The sequence below is a fragment of the Malaya genurostris genome, chromosome 3 (assembly GCF_030247185.1).
Source record: "Malaya genurostris strain Urasoe2022 chromosome 3, Malgen_1.1, whole genome shotgun sequence".
NCBI classification, from domain to species: Eukaryota; Metazoa; Arthropoda; class Insecta; order Diptera; family Culicidae; genus Malaya; species Malaya genurostris.
The window spans coordinates 48,554,184-48,570,044 of NC_080572.1; the positions used below are offsets into that span (position 1 = coordinate 48,554,184).

General features: G+C 37.1%; 1 protein-coding gene across 2 annotated transcripts in view; it reads right to left on the reverse strand.

The window, feature by feature from the left end:
- The window catches only part of LOC131439648 (catenin delta-2), a 61,192-nt gene that overhangs the window by 44,276 nt on the left and 1,055 nt on the right, over nt 1-15,861 (reverse strand). Inside the window, exon 1 of one of the 2 annotated variants that reach the window (XM_058610935.1) lies at nt 14,382-15,593. The exons of the other annotated variant lie outside the window; for it this stretch is intronic. The gene's annotated coding sequence lies outside the window, so the exon portion shown is untranslated. Of the gene's footprint in view, nt 1-14,381; nt 15,594-15,861 lie in introns of those variants that run through there. 2 annotated transcript variants of the gene reach the window in all.

Sequence of the window (15,861 nt, forward strand, 5' to 3'; positions counted from 1 at the left end):
TTATTTGAAGCAGGCAATTGAATGGAAAATTATATTACAAAACTAAGCGGTTTGTGAATATATAGTCTTGTTTAATGAAAAACTAAAAGAATCTTAATGTACACGGAAAGAAATCTGTTACTGCTGTTATGATTAGAAAATCATGAAACCAATCATTTTAACTTATCATGAAATCATGAGCAATAACTCTTCTCCCATGAAAATTAATCATGGTTCGAAAATGCGTTACTTGAAGAATGCATTTCTTTCAAAGCTCGTAACTCTAATTTTCTACCCGTATATCACTTTGAACCCTCTGCCTCAAGTGATGTGATAAATTGCTTAATAGATTAATAGTGAAGCAAAAAGCAGACATTGAAAAGCAAGACCTACTGATAATGTTTACTTGATCCTGAAGCATGTTATTTAATAATCGTGTTGTTCTATCCACCGGCTGATAGAGAATTAAACAAAACATAAAAATCAAGACAATGAACCGAAAATTGACATCATAAGAGACTAAGCACGGCAACGCTTTTCATTTGACAAACATCAATGTTACATTTTGTTCGAATGTATTCTTACACATTTGATGTGATCGTTGTTTCTAGAATAATATTCCGAGAGCTAGCGTTTAATTCGATTGTGAATTTGGCACACCATCTAACGAAAATCAGAAAAATATTTTGTTCAACCACTTTGATTAATTTGTTTCATAGATATAACAACACAAGCTGTATTGATGCGCCTAAATATTATGAATAAGACGATTTTTTCCAAGAATTCGACATAGAGTTTCTTTTTAAGAGGTTTGGTTCAGTCGTGTTTTTTTATGCAGCTCGTTTAAGTGTTTAAATTCTGAAACACAAAATCAAAACTGAAGTAATGGACGCAAGTAAACACGTTATCTCTTGCGTTGTCGTTTTTCAAAAACGGAATATTTTATTTTAAAAGAACTTCGTCGTGCTTTTCACTGAATTTATATTCCAAAAATGACCATCGTTGCAAAAATCACACATAACGCCTGAATTTATGTTGCAAAAATTACCATCGTAGCAGAAACACGCCTGAAGTTATACCCAACAACTTCAAGTGCGTTACGTTTAAATTTCTTCGAAATCAGTCCGAATGGATCATGATCCGAGAAATTTTAATCATGATGTATTATCATAACATGAAAATATATTATTTTCCCCATATCATGATTCGTTTTGCTCATTTCAAGAATCGGAATTTTGCCCGTGTGATTTTACATCAATCATGGTTTTAAATAAGACTTTCATTTCAACTGATGTGCCGTAGTGATGCTCTTCTCATATCACTCATATTCTCCATTTAATAATGTGGTATTCTTCGAAATAATTTTCTTTGCTTCTTGGAAGAAAATTTAAAAAAAATGTTTGTGCATCAACTACTACATTCAACAAATATAATAGTTTCACTATTCCCGGTGTTTGTGGAATCGGAAATCAAGATAGTTGGAAACAGTTTATTTGGTCTTCTACTGACAATGACTACCGATTGAAATAGTTTAGACACCAGTTTAGATTTTTTTGCGTTTTCTGCTTGAAGTTAAGTGTGCTTCGAGCGACGGTATACGATTTTTAACTTTCTGCACCCTGCAATTCCGAAACTGGAAGTCGGATTCGAATGAAAAAGTTTTGTAAGAGAACATATGACCGTTGATTTGAACCTTAGTTTGTGGAAATCGATCACGCCACATCAAAGGAAAGTGACTAAGTAGTTTCAAATTGAATTTTTTTTCACACTTTAATTCCGGAACTGGAAGTCGGATTCAAATAAAATTCAGGAACTTTGCATGGGACTACAGTACCTTTCATTTGAATCTAAGTTTTCCAAAATCGGTTCAGTTATTTCTGGTAAAATTGAGTGCACAAAAATGTTACATACATACATAAACACACACATACAGTACTCGATGAACTAAGCCTCGATTAAAAAGTCGGTTATTACAGCGATTGCAGATTCTTTCTATACGAGCAAGGCAACAATACAACAAACAATATTATATGCTCAGTTGAGGAAAACTTCGCATTATCCTTTCGGAATAATCTAATGGTTCTAAAAAGAACCGATTTGTGAAATTGATACGATGTTTACAACTGTTGAGTACCATTTATTTATCTACACCAGAATCATAACTCTGAACCAGGATTCAGAAACTGAAACTTAATTCTAGAACAAAATCCCAAACATATAACAGGCTCAGAATTCAGTTGCAAAATTCGGACTCGGAATCCAGCTCAAGAATTCAGATCATGAATTTAGTTCTAGAATTATGAGGCTGAACTCATTTTCTAGAACTGAATTCTGAACTTAAATTGCGAACCTTAGTGAAGGAACTGAAATCTAGTTCCAGAATCTGAGTTTCGAATTTAGTTCTAGAATACAGATTCTGGAAATGAGTTCCAAAAGGAATTAGGTTCTGGAACTGAATTCAGGAAATGAATTCTGATTCAGAAGTCAGTTCCAAAATTAAGGTTCGGAGTTCAGATCTAAAATTTTGAAAAGGCACCTAATAGTGAAGCATTCACACAAAAAATATGATGAACATCATTTAGGGGTTAGCCAAATTTTTGTGCTAGGGCGCATAACCGTTTTTATTATTTTTTCGTTTCGTCTTTGACTCATCAGTGCAGAGCAGTTCAAATTGAACTGCTTAGTACTAAACTCGGCAGTTCAATTTGAACCGCTAAGCAGACGTAAAGTTTATGCTATTTACAGAACACTCTTTGTTTAGCAACGGAGTGCAATGTCTTTTCTGACGTGCCGAACGAAAACGTGTTTTCGACTATTTCTGGCCCTGCTATCTAACAGATCGGCTGAAAAGTTCGTATCGTTTCTATGAGAGGACGCCACTAGAATTAAATCCATACCATTTTCAGTTAGTACCAACCTTCAAAAGATACGTGTATAAATTTGACAGCTGTCTGATTATTAGTTTGTGAGATATTGCATTTTGAGTGAAGCTACTTTTGTTATTGTGAAAAAAAATGGAAAAAAAGGAATTTCGTGTGTTGATGAAACACTACTTTTTGATGAAAAAAAGTGCCGCCGATACCAAAAAATGGCTTGATGAGTGTTATCCAGACTCTGCACCGGGCGAAGCAACAATTCGTAAGTGGTTTGCAAAATTTCGTACTGGTCATATGAGCACCGAAGACGATGAACGCAGTGGACGTCCAAAAGAGGCTGTTACCGATGAAAACGTGAAAAAATCCACAAAATGATTTTCAATGACCGTAAAGTGAAGTTGATCGAGATAGCTGACGCCCTAAAGATATCAAAGGAACGTGTTGAACATATTATTCACGAATATTTGGATATGAGAAAGCTTTGTGCAAAATGGGTGCCGCGTGAGCTCACAATCGATCAAAAACAACAACGAATTGATGATTCTGAGCAGTGTTTGGAGCTGTTATATCGAAATAAAACCGATTTTTTTTCGTCGATATATAACAATGGACGAAACATGGCTCCATCACTTCACTCCGGAGTCCAATCGACAGTCAGCTGAGTGGACTGCACGCGATGAACCGAACCCAAAGCGTGGAAAGACTCAACAATCGGCCGGTAAGGTTATGGCGTCTGTATTTTGGGATTCGCATGGTATAATTTTCATCGACTACCTTGAAAAGGGAAAAACCATCAACAGTGACTATTATATAGCGTCATTAGAGCGTGTCACAAGTCGATGAAAACCATGCTGGAATTGAACGAATTGGGCTTCGAATTGCTCCCTCATCCACCGTATTCTCCAGATTTGGCCCCCAGTGACTTTTTCCTGTTCTCAGACCTCAAGAGAATGCTCGCTGGTAAAAAATTTAGAAGCAATGAAGAGGTAATCGCTGAGACTGAGGCCTATTTTGATGCAAAGGACAAATCGTACTACAAAAATGGTATGGAAAAGTTGGAAGATCGCTATAATCGCTGTATCGCCTCTGATGGCAATTATGTTGAATAATAAAAACGAATTTTGGCAAAAAAATGTGTGTTTCTATTAAACGATACGAACTTTTCAGCCGAACTGTTATTGCTATTTAGTCAATATAGGATAGGTACATCCGTCATGTCATCCCATTTTTAAATTTTGTTCCTCAATAGGGTTCTAAATGCTAACAGGGTGGCAAGTGAATTGCCGATTTTAACTCCCCAGGTTTTTCCGGAGTTTTCCGGTTTGCGAGATAAACATTCCCGGTTGTTGGAATAGCCTCTGTTTTGTTTTTGCCTTTCTCCTATAGAAAGGCTATACAATCACTGTGAAAACCGACTTTTGAACCGACGTCCGGAGGGCCGAATGTCATATACCATTCGACTCAGCTCAACGAACTGAGCAAATGTCTGTGTGTGTATGTATGTATGTATGTGGATATGTGACAAATAATGTCACTCGATTTTCTCAGAGATGGCTGAACCGATTTTCACAAACTTAGATTCAAATGAAAGGTCTTACGGGCGCATAGATCGCTATTGAATTTTATCCCGATCCGACTTCCGGTTCCGGAATTACAGGAATTACCAAAAAATTAAAAAAAAATTATCACTCACTTTTCTCTGAGCTGGCGAGACCGATTTTCACAAACTTAGATTTAAACGAAAGGTCTTATGGTCCCATAGATCGCTATTGAATTTTATTCCGATTCGACTTCCGGTTCCGGAATTACAAGGCAATATGTGCAAATCTATGAGAAAATGCGCAATCGATTTGCTCGGAAATTTCTTAACCGATTTTTACAAACTAAGATGCAAATAAAAGGTCTTGAAATTGTTTAAAAAGTCTCCAAGAAGATGATCCAGATCCGATTACTGGTTCCGGAATTACATTGCGATTAGATTTCAATTTCATGCGTATTTTTTCACAAGCGATGGCAAAACGAGGTGCACATTTTTGTAAATTTTACTGGTAAATTCATCTAGTTGGCAGCCTTGTTAGTTGGTGGATATATACATCTACTTTGGGGCTACTAGTGCCCGGTTTCTGCTTCCGAACGCACCGGTAATAGTGAAGAAAAGCTCCAAAACCGGAACTCACTTCGATTTCACACAGTGTGCTTTGTTCAATTTTGTATAGCGTGCAGGGTTGCCACATTTAAATCTATATTAACTTGACATAGCTGTTTACAAATCGAAAAGGTGATGGTAGTTTTTGATTTTATTTAAGTTTGAAAAAAATCTTGTCAGAACATAAGTAATATAAGAAAGGCATAATTACACCACTAGGTGCATTAAAACAGGTTTTTTTTAAATATTCCTTTAATTCAAGCTTTAAACAGATATCCCATGTGTAAAAAAAAACATTGTAATAGGTCCGCTAATTGATTGAAATACTCTTCGGACATCTCTATGTATAAATTGAGGTTTCTATGCTCAGTGAAAAATGAAAGGCGAAGTGAATAATAGGTGGCCAATACGTTTCCTGATGAAAACAAAACCATATGTAAGAGCGATTCACACGGGGCATCAGGCGACTACCACCGGCATGGAACAGTTACGGAACAACAACATTAATTGTAAGCAATTCTTATGGAGGCACACAACGTCAAGTTCACGGAACATTTTGACGTCCAGCATGTGAGTAATATCCGGCTAAAAAAAGTTATTAAATTAATCTTGACGTCGACCGAAGTTGATTGACCTTCTGAATCGTGTTTAGTACTGCCGTTTCCTGGTGAAAACAAACCAATCTCATTTGCATTTGTGGCTGTAAGTGAGCTGTCAGAAAGCCGAATAGGATATATTCTTTATTACTATTTCATGTAAGAAAAGCATAAAGCCTTTTTCCAGTAATATAGGAGTTTTGGTTACACGTAACCGATTTCTTCCGAGCGCACAATGTGAACCTTGAAATTGTTTTGGAAAATTCGGTTGATAACGACAAAACAACCACAAATTACTTTAATCATTACATGATTGAAGTTAGGAGTCTCAGTTTAAAAAACTCAAACTAATTTTAAATCTCCTATCATCAACATCATCAACCTTCGTCAACATCAATATCAACATTCTTGTGATCCTACTATATACTACCTTCAAAAGAAAATAAAACATAGATTCACTGAACAAATCAAACCATAGTCTAAACCTTTCTAAGGTTTTTCACAAATCTTCAGAAACCAGTTTCCGCTCTCAAAGAAGGAAATCGAATACTCTCTAACAAACTATTCCTTCCTGTGGCGCATGTAGTATGCAGAAGATTCTTCTAGTATCAACGTGCATTGAACTAACAATGCTACCTCTTTCAATTATTGCAATCTGTGGCGTCAGTATTGCCCAGCATGCAAGGACCAAAACGGTTTACACAAAGCGAAACAATGGGTTGATACCAAACATGTTGCTTCAAAAGGATCCGAATAGATCCTGATCAATAACAGAAAAAAAACACAGGCGGGCTTCAATTCTAATGCTAATTTATATTTCAGGAATTGTTCACCAACGCGATTTGACAATTTTAACAAACCTGTCAACCTCAAACCAGTATTTGGTATCTATCTGCTAGTGCAGATTAATGCGGTAAATAAATTCAAGTGTTTATTAGGTTGATAATTTCCGGGAAGCAGAAACTCACAGTTGCGTCTTTTAGTTAGTGAGCTGAGCAACGAATGAAAAAGGATGACACTCAAACCAAGTCTGCTGGTGTCTTCTAATCCGACTGCCTCAAGAACAATCATTGTGCATCGAAATATAAGATTATCTGATGAATAACATGACAAAACGTGTTATACATGCTTTCCTCTAACTGTTAACAATCTGAAACGGGCAATATAACTCTGAGTCGACAATGCTCACGCGGCACAAGCGACAGGAGACTATTGGAATTCGATTGGGCTGACACCATTATCATATTTCCCGTTCCGTTTTGCACGTTTTTCCCCACAATGGGAGCTAAACAAAGATAAAACATAACTAGGAAGTTGTATAATAGTTTTGATATAACACAAATTTCCGTAGCAAGAAAATTGAAATACTATGCTGATGTCGCTTGTCACGAAACTTATTGTTTGGCATTTCCTTTGTTATAAAACCCGGCATCGTTCGTTGGCTTCTTTTGAAAAAGGGAAATTACATCATTCTATCGTGCTTGACTCTTTTTGAAGAATACTATTTTCTAGTTGGGATTTTGTTGATAAGGATGTTGTTTGGTTTTGTGAGAAATACATGGAAGATTCAGTACCTAGAAAATGCCATATGAATAGAAAATGATTTACAATAACATTAACATTAGAACCGGATATCGGACACCAATGTGACCAATAGGTCATTGATCGGTCATGAAACGTTAGGACTCGGAAACATAAATGATATAATGTCAGATTTGTTCAACTCAGCACTTTTTTCGCGTAGTGGCTCAAATGGGTTTTTTAACCAACCCTATCAACCGATATCTATAGCCGAACCGAATGATTCATTCACCGATAGAATATTTTAAGGTTATGTTTTTGTGAAAGCCTAGATCATAAACTAAACCTTGGCGAAGTGCTCATTTGGATTCACCTGTGTCTCATATTAGATTCTCTTTATCTTGCGTATCGCAAAAAAAAATCACATAAACAAAAGCATTGTTTTTTTTTGCGATGACTGAGCGAAAACATATATTGGAGAAGCCAAATGAATGAAAAACTAACAGAAAAGATGATTTTTTGGAAAAAGATACGCCCAGAGACAGGACTCGAACCTGCGTTCTTATGCATTCCGTGCATACGCGCTACTCGTTACTCTGAACCTTGTTCTAGACACTCTAAAACGCCAGTCAGTCTATAGCAAGATTCAGAGTGGCGAAATGGTAGCGCGTATGCACGGAATGCATAAGAACGCAGGTTCGAGTCTTGTTTCTGAGCGTATCTTTTTCCAAAAAATCATCTTTTCTGTTAGTTTTTCATTCATTTGGCTTCTCCAATATATGTTTTCGCTCAGTCATTGCAAAAACTGAACTTAGTTTATGGTGGCTTTACGTCAAACCAACTAAAACTAATAAATCGTTAAAAACCGCATAACTTTGAAAATTTGCATAAACATTCACATAACAAAATTGCATGAAAAGAGAATTGTTTCCTGGTTACAGAACTAATTGGCTCAAGTGGCATGTTCCATCTTTAGAGTTTTTCTTCACTACTTTCGATAGTTCCGGAACCGAAAACCGGGAAATAGTAGTGTCGAACTAACAATATCTGCAGCTAACTAGAAAATTTTATCCGTTAGTTTTAGGGAATCTGTTTACCATAAAAAAATAATCATGAAATAGAACATTTTCCACTTATCGCACTGTAATTCCGGAACCGGAAGTCAGATCGAAATAAAAATCCAGATGTTTTAAGGAATTTGAAAACCTTTTTTTTTAAATCCCAGTTTGTGAGAATCGGTTCAGCAATCTACGAGAAAATTGAGTGCAATTTGTTTTATAAGTTTGCACATATTACTCTTAACTCCTGAAACGGGAGTCGAATCTAGATGAAATTCAATAGAACACTATGGGACCAAAACACCTTTCATTTGAATTCTGAGTTCGATTCAGTCGAAAAGTCTCTATGCTAAATTTGAGCTAAATCGGATATGGGTATGTGGTGCCACCCGGTGGTTAAGCAACGAAAAACTTCCGATGGAAGCTTAGTCATAATTTCATCAGCAACATGCAGAAAAATATATCATCGTCAAGTGCGTTCAAGAAAGCATCTATAATAATATTCACATCAAACACTTTTTTGCGAACTTCCACTTTCGTTCGCAAATAGAGATTTCTGTACACGACAAGCACCACCGGTGATATCGATATCGATTTTGATGAATAGTATTGTATTTTCAATTTTCTGAATAGATTCTGGGATCTTTTTGATCGAGGATCGAGCGCTATCTAACATTTTGAAATATTCTCAAATGTCAATTTTCGGAAACTACTCCTTAAATTTATGTTTATGGTAATTTTTAGTTATCATATGGTAAATTTTGTAATGAGTTTCCGCAAACCGAAGTTAATTGGAAGATTTTAAACAATAATTTTGACATTCTCTCAACCAGCTAGTTGACGTACTCTGATTGACACGTTCAAACTTCAATAAATTTCATTTAATTTCTTGAATGTCTCTCTCTCTTTCAGTCGTAGACCAATTTCATGAATGTACTTATTTCAGCCCTGGTTGGTGGTTCAATGCATAGGACGCTGGTCTTACAAGCCAATTGTCGTATGTTCGAGCCCCGACATGGAAGAATTCTTAGTGTCAGTAGGATCCATAGTACTAGCCATGCAATGATTCTGTAGGCTAAGAATCGGCTGCGAAGTCTGTTGAAACAGAAAGGCCAAATTCCACAAAAGGAATGTAATGCCAAGACTTTACTTTACTTATTTCAAATAGCAAATACTCTTGCTATGCTCGTTTGGGTTGAAGGTTTTTGAAACTACTGGTTGTTTAATTCTAATTTAATTAATAATTCTGAACCTACTCTTTTATTACAGCCAAATACAAATAATATAATAATAAATAATAATAATAATAACAATAATAAATAATAATAATAATAATAATAATAATAATAATAATAATAATAATAATAATAATAATAATAATAATAATAATAATAATAATAATAATAATAATAATAATAATAATATTAATAATAATAATAATAATAATGATAACAATATGTCTCATATAAAAGGATCACTAACATTTGGTTCACCAAAATAAACAAGTTTACCTAGTCCACTCGGTTGTTTCGTTGTGACAGTTTAGAGGTGTTGAAAAATAAAGTGTCTGGCAATGCCACAAAATCGAAGCAAACCAGCTTCCATGGAACGAATCGAGTTATCATATTTTTAGGTTTTCAGTACACATTGTGGGTAGCTATTTGCGGGAAACAGTTTACGTCAACGAGAGTCTACGGAAACTACTATGGAGGAGAGATTTGGCATCACTGGAAGTGCCATGCGGTGTCCTGGTGCCGCTCTTAAAAAAGTATAATTTCAATGTGTTGTTTGATTCGTATAGTTAAACATTTGGTTGAAATAGTTATTTTGAGTGATAGTGCTGGTGTGGCAAGTGTGTGTTTAGTAGTGAGAGTGCTATTTTTTCAATAATATTGTTCCGCGAAACAAAAGATGCTCAAGCGGCGGATACTGTGAATTTGCCGCCCCAAAATTCAACGATGTTAACCTGTTAACCGATCGAAGCGCCGCCTGCATGTCATTGTCGTTGTTGTCGGATTTCTATGAAATATTGAAAGTTTACAAGTCGATCGTGTCATTCAGACTAAAGGTCTAGGGTTGGACTGCAGTGTTTTTAAGAAGTGTATCGAAAAGTAGTTAGCAACATTGATTATTGAATAAAAAAGCGTAAAAAAACATATTTTGACATCAGTTTTCGATATATTGTAGAAAAATTACATTTTTATGCATTCTTCATTAAATTCTTCACAGTTACTTTTGTGACTTTCCTGGTGGCAGCTGTCCAGTTTTTTTGAACTCCTGCATGTTTTCGGACACTGTACCTTCCTTCCGAAAGTGCCGCTTGATACATACCCAATACCTATCAATTTGGCGGAAAATCCGGGCAGTTCGGTGGGTGGATGTCCTTTTCCACAAATTGTACATTATTTTTTGACAACCACTGTAGAACGGAGTTGGTGTAGTGGACTGAAGCCAAATCCGGCCAGAAGAGAGAAGGAGCCTTATGCTTTCTGTACAGCGGCAGCATTCTCTTCTTCAAACATTCTTCCTCGTACACCTTGGCGTTGATTGTGCCCTTCGTGAAGAAAATCGACGACCGCAAACCACAGGTACAAATTGCTTGCCAGACCAACACTTTCTGCCCAAACTTTTCCATCGCCACCGTGGTGTCAGCGTCGTCCAGGTCCTGGTACACCGATTTCGTATAATATTGCGATCCGGGCAGCGCTCAGGAGTCTTCCTTGGCGTAGGTTTCGTCGTCGATCAGGATGCATCCGTCTTTATTCTGTAGAATCCGGTTATACAGTTTTTGCGCTCTTGTTTTGGCCTGAACTTGCTGTACCAGGCACTTTTTCGGCACCTTATGTTTCTTGTACGTTTTCAGGGAGTTCCGAACTTTGATCCGTTGAATCACCCTGATGCTGGTGTTGAACTGCTTGGCCAAATCCCGCGTCGACGCCGATGGGTTTTTCCTGATGTACTCAACCACTTTCAAATCCCGCCTGGGCTGGCTGGGACCCGTTTTCCTACCGGATCGGGGCAAATCCTTCATGGAAAGGGTCTTACCGAACTTCTCGATAATATTTTTGACACTTGTGTGGTGCACTTTCACCCGTTTTGCAATTTCGTTGTACGTGACACCGCTTTCTGAGCACCAAGAGTGCAGAATTTTCTTTCGCGTTTCCGGATCAATTCGGCTCATCATTGAAACAATAAACCGTACCGAAACCAATCGATTGCGCACCTGTTATTGACATGTAAACAAACATGTCACCGCAAAACACGCTGCAAAAAATTAAGCCATTTCAGAGTAATAACTGTTTGAATGTTGCTAACTACTTATCGATACACTCCTTATTTTATTCTTTCAGTGGTCGTGTTTCATCTGGAGAAAAGGGATTCTGGTGAGATCGTTCCTAGGAGATATTTTATATTTTCTTACTTAGATTTCTCCTGAATATCGGAAATCAAATTTGTTGAGATTATATTGTTTACCAAAACATATCCGGATCTCTTTCCCTCCCTACTAACAAAGCTCCTATCCCTTGATGCTCGTGGAGATACAGTGGTACCCGCGGTCTCTAGAAACAACGAGTATCGGACTAACATTCCTTCCTTTCTCTTAGTATCACAGCCTTTGGCCGTAGCCAGCGTCGTTATTGATCATTTAATAAAAAGTAGTGAAAATGATTTGCTTCTCCCAAGCTTCATTTTCTTTGTTCATTGTACATTTCCACTCATTCGGTCAATCACGAAGTGCAACTACGGGCGATCTATTTCAGCTCAGCTCAGATTGTGGGTAGCTATTTGCGGTACAAAATTGCAGCTCCAGCTTCCTATTTCGTGTCATAAGATTTGGCAAGTAATTTGAAATTATCGACATTAATGGATGTTCTCTTTTCACTTTCGAATTTTTCAGATGACGCAACAATATGCACAAATATCTCGTTAGAATGAGGATATCGACGCCGTGCATAAGCAGATCGCCAAAATGCAGCAATTGAAGTACACAAACAATGTTTTTCACTGTGTTAATTTTGAACGATTTTGTGTTAACTAAGCAGCATTTGCGGGAAGTTTTAGTTTTCTATTTTTAGCATTGAAGACAGGCCTCGCTCTGAACAAGTAAAAAAAATAAAAAACAAACAGTTGGAGGCATTACTTGATGAACATCCAAGTCAAACGCAAGAGTTTCTGTACGATTAAAATGAATGGAAATAATTCAAAAGCCAGGCAGTTGGGTACCTTATGAACTGAAACCGAGAGACATTGTAAGACGATTTTTCACTTACGAACAGCTGCTTCAAATGTAACAAAGAAAGGGTTTTTGTTACACCTAATCGTTTCTGGGGATGAAAAATGGACATTCTATGATAACCCCAAGAAGAAAAAATACTACGCTATGCCCGGTCAATTGTTTCCATCGACCTCAACATCAACACCAAAGCAGAATACTCGTGATTCGAAGGTCATGTGGTGCATCTGTTGGGACCAAAAGGGTGTTGTGTACTAGAGATGTTCGGGTAGGCATTTTTTTCCAATCCGTGTACTATGAGCTGCTACATCTAGGCAATACTATTACGGGTGATCGGTATAGGCTGCAATTGATGCGTTTGAGCCGTGCATTAAAAGATAAACGGCCGCAATACAAGCAAAGGCATGATAAAGTTATTCTCCTGAATGAAAACATTCGGGCTCATGTCGCAAAAGTGGTGAACAAATATTTGGAAACACTCAAGAGGGACATTTTGCCGCTCCCGCCGTATTGATTTTTCCGACGCTTTCCGATTTTATTTTATGGTTTATTTTTTTTTTTCGCAGAAATCGAAAATTGGTTTCAAACTTAAGTCACCTCCAAATACGAGACATTTTTTCGACATGGAACTCAAAAATTACCTGTGGTGGGAAAAAGTAGTAACTAGCGATGGGCGATACTTTGATTAATCTTTTAATTCGTTTTATTTAGAAATAAATTGATTTGTGACCGCAAACAAAACGGACCGAATTAATTTGTACTCCCAATAGAAAAATCTATCTATATTATTCTAGCTTATCAATGTCCTGATTTTCTCTTTGGCCTACATGACTGCGTTCTTCTTCAATCACTTTTATTCAGTTGTTCTGATTTTTTTTAATGGACACCCGGCCCGGTATAGTGAAGAGTAAGGCATTTTAATACCAAAAGCATTAAATGAATTAATTAACTGATTTCCATAATAATTAAATTATGAACCACAAAAACAAACTTGATAAAAATGGCTTAATGTGAAGGTTTTCGTCTGCATCGGAGTTTACATTACAATACAATAAGTAGCAGGACAAGGAATAGCACATGAAACGAGCGGCATCAGAGAAAACTAGGTTACTCATTAGAGATGGTGTTTATCAAACGCACAAACAAACTAGGGTGGGGAACGTTTTTCAAGTTGGGATATTTGATTCCCAATTAAAAAGCTTTGACTCAGCATGCTGCTTTACAATTCTAGAACAAAAACGTATCGCTTAGCATCACACATAAACCAAACTTCTGATAAGCCACTGATTTCAGTAAGGATGCAGTATACGATCTACGAAAAAAAACACAAACAATTTTATGAAAAGTGTTAATGTGTAAAAGATTTGATTGTTCAACAGAATGAGTACCTATTGGAAAGCTAGTTTCCACTTCGATTTACTGTGCATTAGGTTCTCTAATTTCATTACAAGACTCTGAAAAACATGACACATTTTTGCAGCGATACCGAGTTAATTCACAAGCTTCAGCTTAGACACTTTTTTAATATGTTCGGGTGCACAAATAAGAATGCGGATATAAGCAAACGGATCTTACGTTACGTTTGAGAATTACTACCACATTTGGCAGAAAAAATAACTTTAGTTCGCATCTGTCATCGTTGAATACAAATTAGAAGCTTTAATTTGATGAGTATAAAATTTTTTTGCACTGCTCTTATTTTGGGCTGTTTGCAGACATGCTGACGTTAGAGAGAAAACCGACAGAAACATGAAACATCAATCAGATGGTAAAGCAAAATAGTAAATATCTGACAGACTAATAATACTTGCAATCCCGCTTTCCATTCCACACAATGCACTACTTGTAGTATAAATATGATATGAAAACTTAAACATACGAGGACAATAATTGACAAATGTCAAAAGTCATTCAGCAATGAATCGAATTTAATTGGGTGAATATCCGCATATTTCTATACCGAAATCATACCTCCGGAAGCTGGAATTATTCGCCATTCTGCTGCTGTCGCTGCAGACGAATGCTACTCTTAGTCCCTCTCGAACGCGATCTCTCTAACGTAATCACGCAGGCACACCTTCCTTTGATCCTTCCGCGTGCTTCTGCCTAGCTGCCTTTCATCCAGCAGCGTAACCCAGATTCCGCACCTTACTCCAACCAGAACTTACTGTCGGTCTTTCACTAACCACACCTTCGCAGGCACTATTTCACACTACACTACACAAGCACACATACACAGGTAACACCTATACGCTGCCGATGCTGTTATTACTGTTAATGCTGAAGCTCGACGAGATGACGGTACGATATTCTCAGTTTTTTCATGATTTGCAGCTTCACTACTTGCTTGCAAGATGCAGTAGTGAAGAAAAAAAAAGACGAGCCGCTATCGATGGTAGATTTAAAAATGTATGCAACTTTAAAAATTCACGTCCGTCACAGTACCGTAGACACTTTTCAGCCGGATTCGGCATGCACTGTGCAATGGAACCATCTTGGACGGACGATTCAACCGGAAGAAGAAAAATCAATCGTAATTCACTTTTGCGTACAAACAGTCACTAGCCGTCCCGGAAGAGTGAAACTTTTTTCATTGCGACCTCGTCGCCACTTGACTCCAATGTTCCAGCAAAATTGATGTCGCGATTTTTTCTTCCTATACCCTTGGCCAGTGAAACACACCTAAATTTTTGCTGTCATTCATAGAGGTAAACGGAAAATCCCACAGTTGTCGCTAGATTAATCGCACGGAATCTCCGGAAACTTTCCTTCTACTAGGCAAAGAATACTTTCATAGTAATTTATAAAACTTTCATTATGCATTTACTAGAAAATTTTACGATTTACGAGACAATTGCCACACCAGATAAGTTGTAGTAAGACTTGCATACGAAAACTTCAAATCGTCGTCGTCGTCGTCGACGTCGCTCTTGTCAGTGTGGCTTTTTCTGCTGGCGAATCCTCTCTTCTCTCCTTCATAGTTTTCCTCTTTCTACTGTCAACCACAATCGCCAATCTGATGTACACTTCTTCTATGGCCCTCTTTGTCTCACACAAGGCAATGGTTTCGTTTATGCTCTCTCACCTCATTGAACGAAAACTGAGTTACGCGAAGGTCACTCATTGCGTGTTCCATTTCATTGAAAGTGCACTCAACGTTGTCTGCGTTCTTGTTGTTCTCACTGGACAGAAATATAACAAAATATCCGAAGACTGCTTTGCGATAGGAGCCAAATCATGGTTCATGAACAATTTTTTTCATTAATAAAATCAACACACTGTCCATGGCATAGTATTTATGGAATTGTTTCAATATTTAAAATACGGATTGTTTCCAGCTGTCTATTTAATAGGAATAGCTCCATATTTAATGATTTTGACCAGTCAATAATAAAATTCTTTGTAATGTTTTTATTCGAAAAAAAAGAAGTTTAGCGTAGACTGCTTTTGA